Source organism: Aulostomus chinensis, chromosome 7 (genome assembly GCF_037954235.1).
Source record: "Aulostomus chinensis isolate RoL2024-O1b breed Wild chromosome 7, RoL_Achi_v1.0, whole genome shotgun sequence".
Taxonomy (NCBI): domain Eukaryota; kingdom Metazoa; phylum Chordata; class Actinopteri; order Syngnathiformes; family Aulostomidae; genus Aulostomus; species Aulostomus chinensis.
The window spans coordinates 31,315,583-31,324,831 of NC_141326.1; the positions used below are offsets into that span (position 1 = coordinate 31,315,583).

At 46.2% G+C, this 9,249-nt stretch overlaps 1 pseudogene; it reads right to left on the reverse strand.

Annotated features, from left to right (window-relative positions):
• Positions 1–3,481: 3,481 nt before the first annotated feature.
• On the reverse strand, positions 3,482–4,581 carry LOC147259545 (uncharacterized; annotated as a pseudogene).
• Positions 4,582–9,249: the final 4,668 nt, after the last annotated feature.

A 9,249-nucleotide genomic window follows, 5' to 3' on the forward strand; every position in this document is an offset into this window, starting at 1 on the left:
TCTACCACTCAAAGTGGTGGAGATTCCAAAAATTAACCTAACATAGTATGAACATAAACACTGGCATATGCTGCTATTGTGGCCTTCCTCAGGCGGTGCCGGTGTTAGAGGTAAGGCAGTAGAGATGATGGCAGGATTGGTCGAATGTACTGATCCTTGTGCTGCTCCCAGCAGGAAAGTCACAGAGCCATGAAATTCAAACCCCAGATGCGACTTGTGGCGCGATATCCAATGGTAGGGTTAGATAACCCTAATCCCAAAATCGAGTGGGTTGTAATGTAAATTTTTTTTTCCTTTATGAAATTGTATGTGTCTTTTATGTAACTATTATGTTTTGTAACCAATAGGTTTAAATAACCATCAATAAATTCTGGGTTCGGGGTTACGGGTTAGGTATAAGGTAAGAGTACCACCCCACTGAAAGTGGTGCACTTTGGAACCGTAAGGTGTAGGAGGCTGAAACTTGGTGCATAGGGTTCTGATGGTAGGTGGAGTGACTGGTGAAAGTTTCAAGTGTCTAGGATGTTCCTAGCCTGAGTAATGTGGATTTTAAATTCCCCCATTCAAGTGAATGGGAGTGAGTGAAAATTTGAGTGTTTTGTGTGAAAAGTGTCCTGTGGAAAGTGTCAAGGAGCATGTTTGGGGTGATTTGGAGTGTATTGGTAGTACTTTGTTGGGTATGAATTTTGCAAGTTAGTATGGGGTGGATAGCACTTGCTGTGTGCTGAAGTGTGTGGGTGAGTGTGTGTGTGTTTGTGTGCCTGTGTGTGCGCGTGCATGTGCGTGCCTGTGAGTGTTGGGGTTAGGCAAGAGTAAAGGGAGGAGGTTAGGGTAGAGGGCAGAGGATAGGTTTAGGGTTAGGGTTAGGGTTTGGGTTATGGTTAGGGGTTAGGGTTAGGGTTAGGGTTAGGTCAGGTCAGGGTTGGGTTAGGTTAGGGTTATGTTAGGGTTATGTTAGGGTTAGGGTTAGGTTTTAAGGGTTAGGGCCCTGTCCCACCTAAGTGGGTAGGGTTAGGGTAAGGGTTAGGTTTTAAGGGTTAGGGCCCTGTCCCACCTAAGTGGGTAGGGGAGATGCACGCTCCTTCCTGGGGGCTGGGTCCCACCACCCGTAGGTGGTGGGGGTTCAAAAAATTAGACCTTGCTGGTCAATCATGACTGGCCTTTGCCGCAATGTTTCGGCTGTACTGGGCCTTCATCAGGCGGAGCCAGTGTTTTGAGGTAAGTGTGTTGCTCAACTTGGCTTCTCTCACACTCCTCTCCCTTTGACTGTCCCTCTTACTTTCCTTTCCCTTTTATACTTTCCCTTTTCTGTTCTTAACCTCTTTTCCCTTTTTACAAATTTAGTTTCCAATTCCCTATGTCTCCTATTTGAGTTTGCTAATTTAGTTTTAATTATTTCCTTCTAATTTCCCTTTATTCCCTCTATCCTTCCCATCCTTACTATTACTTATCTCCTATTTGAGTTTATTTATTAGTTTCTAATTATCTATGTTTAACCTCAACCTATTTGGGAGGAACTTCTCTTATTTGAGTTTGCTAATTTAGTTTTAATTATTTCCCTCTAATTTCCCTTTATTCCCTCTATCCTTCCCATCATCCTCTTCTCTGCTTTCTTCCTTCTCTCTCAACTTGCCTTCTTATACTCCTTTCTTTTGCTCCAGCTTGTGTCTTCTCCTTCTTTCTTATTCACTTGTACTGTCCTCTCCTATTTATATAGCCTCTACCTATTTGGGAGGATTTGTGGCACCTCTACCTGTTTGGGAGGATTTATCCAATATTTGGGGTTAGAGTAGCAGTAAATTAGAATTTGGGATAGAAACAGTGGGCGTTAGTTAGGGTTACAAAATTGGGTTGGGGATAAGTCAGATACACAGAGGTTAGGGTTAGGGGAGGGGGTTAGGGTTAGGTTAGGGTTTAGGGTTAGGGTTAGGGTTAGGGTTATAAAATTTGGAGCATCGTTCAAGGACGACACTCAAGGCACAGGCCATTCTCCCCCCTCTCTGATCCCAACTCCCCTGGCTATAATACCTCGACTTGGTTTCCAACTAGGGTTAGGTTTAGGCAAGGAGGTTGATTCGCTCAGGTTTAGGTTTAGAGGTTCAAATTCGCTTAGGTTTAGGCATGGAGGTCGATTCGCTTAGGTTTAGGTTTAGAGATTACAATTCGGTTAGGTTTAGGCAAGGAGGTTGATTCGGTTAGGTTTAGGGTTAGGGTTAGGGGTAGAGGTTCAAATTCGGTTAGGTTTAGGCAAGAAGGTGGATTCGGTTAGGGTTAGGGTTAAGGGTTCAAATTTTGGTTAGGTTTAGGCACGGAGGTTCAAATTCGGTTAGGGTTAGGGGTTCAAATTCGGTTAGGTTTAGGCACGGAGGTTCAAATTCGGTTAGGTTTAGGCAAGAAGGTGGATTCGGTTAGGGTTAGGGTTAGGGTTAAGGGTTCAAATTCGGTTAGGTTTAGGGTTAGGGTTAGGGTTAGGGTTAGGGTTAGGGTTCAAATTCGGTTAGGTTTAGGGTTAGGGTTAGGGTTAGGTTTAGGGTTAGGGTTAGGGTTAGGGTTAAGGGTTCAAATTCGGTTAGGTGTAGGCACAGAGGTTCAAATTCGGTTAGGTTTAGGCAAGAGGGTTGATCTGGTTAGGTTTAGGCAAGATTGATCTGGTTAGGTTTAGGGTTAAGGGTTAAGGCAAATTAGTCATAGAATCAGAATTAACATTTTAGGGTCAGATTCATTATGATTTGGGGTCAAAAGGTTAGGTTTAGGCAAAGAGTTCAGTGAGGTTAGGGTTAGGATATGGGGTTGGGTTAAGGCTAGATTATATTATTAATCTATAGCATAAGCAATCAGAGAGAGACACAGTAAGAATTAATAAGAGGTCAAAGGTCAATTCCACTCCTGAGGATCAGACATGAAAAAAAGGAAAAAAGGAGAAAAGAAAAGGGAATCTATATCTTAATGATTTCACTAATTAGGCATTATGAATCACACATATATACATGTAATATTGTTCTTTTCAATATTTTGAATAATAATTACTCATCATCTTTTTATTATTATTTATCATTTAGACCCAATGGCTGAAGAGTATCCAGGAGGCTGATCCACTTTGTCTCTGCTCTCCTACGTTGTGGTGTGGACCAGTGTGGGTTCCCTTCCAGAATGGTGGTCTTCAGTGCGGTCCATCCATGTTGTATGAAATGTTGTATGAGTGGAATGTGTGTGTGTTTTGCTTTTTATAAATGTTATGTTTGTGTTGATAAAATCTGGTCCGAATCGTGTAACCTGTCTCTCCCACATATTGTGTGTCACACACCGTGCAAAAAATTAAATATACACAATTTCTAGAATCAATACTGGTTCCTGATTGTGTCTAAAAAACATTATTATTGTGTCTATTGCGCACCCAAAGATGGTGCTGAAAAAATTCTCCGTGCTCTAAGGACTTAGGATTCCTCATAGGTTTGAGTTTGGCCTTTACTAGATAATCCTGTCAGTTTTTGTTTTTCTTATAGGCAGCAATAAGTCTATGATTCTGGAGCAGTGTGGAGTCCTCAATCCCCTGTTGGAAGTGTTTCCTAATCGCTCTGACTAAGTTAACAGCGGACATAGAATAATTGATAACTATAGGGAGAAGAGAAGAGATCACAAAAGGTCTGGTCTCTTTAAATGTCTTGAGGGATTTCCTCAAAAAGGAGCGAGAGTACCCTCTAGTGGCCAATGTGGAGAATAGTATTTTGGTGGCCACTTTAAAATCCTCTTCTCTCGTGCAGACTCTGTGGAATCTAAGAAGCTGAGATTTAACAATTCCTGCGTAGGTATGTTTGGGATGGTAACCAAATTTATACAATAAGGAATGAGTATCTGTTTTTTTAAAAAATATTTTAGTGTCCAATTTATGTGTGAGTAAAAAATTAGGTCCTTTATATGTAGTTGTGTCTAGAAAATCAACAGAGGTCGAATCAGTTACAGCTTTCAATTTAATAGATGCGTTATGATTATTGAGGGTGTTTAGGAAGATCTCAAAATCCTCCCTCGTGTGCTGCCAGATTCCCCAAATGTCATCCAAGTATCGGAAGTAATAAAGAGGTTTTTCAGGCAAGTTAGAATAGCTGTTTGTTCCCATTGAGCCATAAATATGTTCGCGTAGGCGGGGGCGAATTTCTTTCCCATAGCCGTACCTTTAATTTTTAAGAAATATTTGTTATTAAATTCAAAATCATTCCGAGTTAAGTTAATTTGGAGTAGTTCTAATAATTCTTTTTCTGGTCTTTTAGAATCAGGATATTTGGCAAAGATACTTTTTACGGCCTGAATACCCTCCGAGATCACAATATTAGTATAGAGGCTGTCGATATCGGCAGTGAAGAGGAAGGAATCTGGAGGGATAGAGAGCTGCTTGATCTTGTGGACAAAATCATAAGTATCCTTCATGTAGCTCTGGTGTCTTACAGAGAGAGGGTTGAGGTAAAAATCGAGATACTCAGCTGTATAGTAGGTTTTGCTGTTGCAGTCAGACACGATAGGTCTACCAGGGGGGATTTGATGAGGTCTGCTCCATTTCTCAGGCTCCTTATGAATTTTAGGTAACATGTAGAAGCGTCTCGGTCTAGGTTCCTCCTGTCCAATTAAGTACTTCTTCTGTTTAGCGTTAATACATTTTTTCTCATATAATTTCTGTGTAATTTTTTTGTATCATCGGGATAGTTTTTAAATATATAGGTTCTTCTAGTGAGGTATAATAATTTGTATCTAATAATTGTCTATTTCCCTCCCAAATATATTGGTCCCTATCCATAATTACGACCGCACTCCCTTTATCCGCTGGTTTAATCACTATGGATTGGTTACTTTGTAAAGTTTTTAATGCGTCTGCTTCTGCTGGGGATAAATTAGGTTTTGTTCTACTGATTTTAAATTTAGTATCAAAATATTGAATATCTCTATGAATTATATTTTTAATATTTTCAGGTATTTGGGTTAATGGAGGGGTCCAATTGGATTTTGGGGGAAAAGGTGGGGGTTCCGAATCATTTTTGTCTTCAAAATAAGCTGCGATTTTTAGTTTCCTGTGATATTGTTGGAGCTCAAACGTTGCACTATATAACATATTCCTATTGCTGCCTTTAGAAGGGATGAATGAAAGCCCCTTGCTCAATAGAGAGCGCTGTGCCGGGGAAAGAGTGAAAACTTTACTCAAATGAATCACACTTTTATCCCCCTCCTGAGCAATCAGGTTCATGGGGGCACTTAGTTTAGGAACTGGTTCCAATGATAGAGGATACGTGATGCTGTGGTATGAGTCCAGTGAATGTCATCCCGTTCAGTAGAGAACTGGCTCCTATAGAGCTCAGGGATGTGTTGGTAGTGGGAGCGTATGTGTTTTTTGAGTGTGTGAAGGTGGACCTGTTCACGCTGAGGGAGAACTCTGGAAAAGTTGATGATGGGGATCCAAACCGTGGCCTGTGGAAATTTAATTTTGGACATCCTGAAAAGTCTCTGCAGTTCTTTTATAGATGTCTGGGTCATTTGAGCTCTGTTATTGAGGCCCAGTGATAAGATTACCGTTTCCACAAACGAGGCTGGTTCCATTTTAGCCAAAACACTTTGAATGTGTCTGAACGTAGCACCTGGGAAGCTGTCCACCTGTAGGTCCGGAACTTTAAAAGGTGGAATTCTGGCAATATTGGAATCTCCCAGAATTAAAAGTTTTTCCCTCACTGCTAGGCTCCAGTTTTTCATCTTAAAAGAGGTGTTGATATGTCTAGTAGGCCTGCGTGTGGGTGTGTGTGGTGGTGTTGAGTTATTGATTGTGGTGTTTATGATATTACCACCAGATTTGTTAAAATCAATACAGGGTTGACCAGTGTTTCTCCTCAGGGGGGACATTGTAGTATTCCCCCTGGGAGTGGTCACCCGTGAGTTACCTTGGAGATCCTCAAGCTCGTCGGAGCTTAAGTCCAGGAGCACCATCTGGTCCGGGACAGGAGCTGTAGGTGGCGCTGTTAACGGAGTCGATGTTCCCAGTACCTCGGACTGCGGATGTCGGTGTTACGGTGTATTCGACAAGGGATCCTCTTCCAGCGAAGGTGAGTGGGGTTGAGAGGTAAGGATGGGCACATCTTCATGTATGTTGGTGTGAGAGGCACGTCTAGGTCTCTGCTGCCTGGGTTCCGTGTTCATTGTTTCAATCTCCGATGGTGGGGGACGTGTTGTGGAGGGCACCGTATCTTGATCATCAGATTGTGAGGAGAATGACCAGTCTCCCCTTATGTCCGTTCTTACCAGTGTGGTTTGTGTTTCCACTGATGTGAGGACTTTGGGAGTGAGATGGGGAGGGCGAGGGGAGGAGGGGGAGGGAGAGAGGGAGGAGGTAAAGTTGGCTGTGTAGCTAGTCTCCCATGTACTTGTGTGGTGACGATAATTTGCTGTCGTTTACGAGGGGGAGGAGGAGGAGGAGGAGCAGGAGGAGGTATCGACGTCAGCTGATTCACCTGTAATGGTGGCGTCTCCTCCATATCATCAGATGCGGCCTCGACAGGATCTGGGTTCCCCCTGTCCGCTTGCCTGGTGATGAGGAGCGCCTCTGTGCGCTCCACCGTTTCTGGGAGAAGACGTCTCCCGAGGTTGCATCTCGCCCAGTTAGCCGCTATATCAAAGGGCTGCTTCCAGTTTGGATCGGGTAGAAGTAGCAGATTTTCAGTTTCTTGTTCAATTATGTCTGAGTGATGATCCTTTAAGATCAACATCGTAGTCACTGAAGAAACACACTCCTCGATGTCAATTTAATTATTTAAACTAGGGGAGGCGGGTTTTGATGGGCAAGTCCGTGATTTGTCAGCAGAGCAATGGCGAGGGCCTCAGACACATCTTCAGTTCTGAAATCGCAGCCAGGAACAGAGCAGCCAACGACAACCATGGCTTCTTCATGAAGAAACACACTCCTCGATGTCAATTTAATTATTTAATGACAAAGATGAAGAAGCCCTGCAGTGACACAAAACAGCACCATAAGCTTGAGCTAAAAAGTCTAACATGTATATATAACACTTATTTTAAAAGGTAACAGTAACAATTATCAACAATAACGATAGAGTGAGCAGACTTATATAAATTAAGTCGACCAGCTTAATACTTTCTCCTCGACACAAACATACCTCATGCAACTGGCTCACTGACTCCTAACTGAGGCGGTTCTAACCCCAACCTAACCCCTAGCAGCCCCTAGTGGCCGGCGGTGAACTCTGCATCCCCCCCAGTCCGGAAAGCTATAAACTGAGATAGGTTAACGGACTCAGTCTTGCACCCAACGGCCTGTCTCAGGTTCATATCGTCTGGGTGGCCTCCTCATGCGGCCCGGCTGTGGGGCCTGGGGCAGCGAAGGTGGCGACCGTGGCGTAGAGGGCGACATGTCTGGAGCGGTGTCTGCAGGAACAGGGCCACCATGAGTGTCGGGGCCAGAGGCCACCCCATCACCAGGTGCCGGCTGGGAGGCGTCCAAATCCTCGTCCCGGGGTCCATCTGCACGTTGACTGATCTCAGGGGGCGCCACCTGGCCCAGGTGGACGGGTTGGGGTGCTCGTTCCAGTGACGAAGGCGGCAGCAACATCGCAGCTGGCCGCTCTTGGGCAAAGGGGGTGGGTGGCGTAAAGGCGCGGAGAAATCGCCGATTGCGCAGAGTCAGACGCCCTGAACCGTCGACCTTAATCCGATACTGATCGTGACCTAGGGACTCCACCACCACCCCTGACCTGTCCCACTTGCGTGGGCTCGGTCCCTGCTGATTCTGGAGGAAAACCCTCTCACCAAGTGCCAACGGGCGAAGTGGCCTTGAGTGAGTCCTCAGAGACTCAGTGGTGCGGGATAGCCGGGTCTGGAGGGCATCCTCCTTCGCCGCCCATGCCTGGCGCCAGAGCGGTCGGTTTGAGAATTTCTCCAGTCTGTTTGTGAAAGAGAGCGAATCACGAAGAGGGCGACCAAAGATGATCTGCGCCGGTGAGAGTTAGGGTTAGGGTTAGAGTTAGGGTTAGGGTTTAGGGTTAGGGGGGTTGGGGTTGGGCTTAGGGTTAGGGTTGGGGTTGGGGTTAGGGTTAGGGTTGGGTTGTGTAAGTGAGGTTAGGGTTAGGTTAGGGTTAGGATTAGGGTTAGGTATAAGGTAAGAGTATCATCCCACCCAAAAGGTTAGGGTTCGGGTTTAGGGTTAGGTTTAAGGTTAGGGTTAGGGTTTAGTGTTAGGGTTAGGGGAGTTAGGGTTCGGGTCCGGGTTCGGGTCCGGGTTCGGGTTCGGGTTCGGGTTAGGGTTCGGGGTTCGGGTTCGGGTTCGGGGGATTCGGGGTTCGGGGTTCGGGGTTCGGGTTCGGGTTTAGGGTTTGGGTTTAGGGTTCAGGTTCGGGGTTAGGGTTCGGGGTTTGGGTTAGGGTTAGGGGGTTCAGGTTAGGTTCGGGTTCGGGTTTCGGGTTCGGGTTCGGAGGATTCGGGGTTCGGGGTTCGGGTTCGGGTTCGGGTTTAGGGTTTGGGTTTAGGGTTCAGGTTCGGGGTTAGGGGTCGGGGTTCGGGTTAGGGTTAGGGGGGTTTGCGTTCGGGTTTGGGTTTGGGTTCGGGTTCGGGTTTAGGGTTCGGGTTCGGGTTCAGGTTCGGGGATAGGGTTCGGGGTGAGGGTTAGGGTTAGGGGGGTTAGGGTTAGGGTTAGGGTTCGTGTTCGTGTTCGTGTTCGGGTTCGGGTAAGTGTTCGGGTTTAGGGTTAGGGTTCGTGTTTGGGTTTGGGTTTGGGTTCGGGTTCGGTTTCGGGTTTAGGGTTCGGGTTCGGGTTCAGGTTCGGGGATAGGGTTCGGGTTCGGGTTTAGGGTTCGGGTTAGGGTTCGGGTTCGGGTTTCGGGTTCGGGTTCAAGGTTAGGGTTCGGGTTAGGTTTCGGGTTCGGGTTTAGGGTTCGGGTTCGGGGTTCGGTTCGGAATAGGGGGTTCGGGTTAGGGTTAGGGGGGTTAGGGTTCGGGTTTGGGTTCGGGTTCCGTTTAGGGTTCGGGTTAGGGTTCGGGTTCGGGTTTCGGGTTCGGGTTTGGGTTCGGGTTCGGGTTTAGGGTTCGGGTTCGGGTTCAGGTTCGGGGATAGGGTTCAGGTTCGGGGTTAGGGGTCGGGGTTCGGGTTCGGGTTCGGGTTCGGGTTCGGGTAAGGGTTCGGGTTTAGGGTTAGGGTTCGTGTTTGGGTTCGGGTTTGGGTTCGGGTTCGGTTTCGGGTTTAGGGTTCGGGTTCGGGTTCAGGTTCGG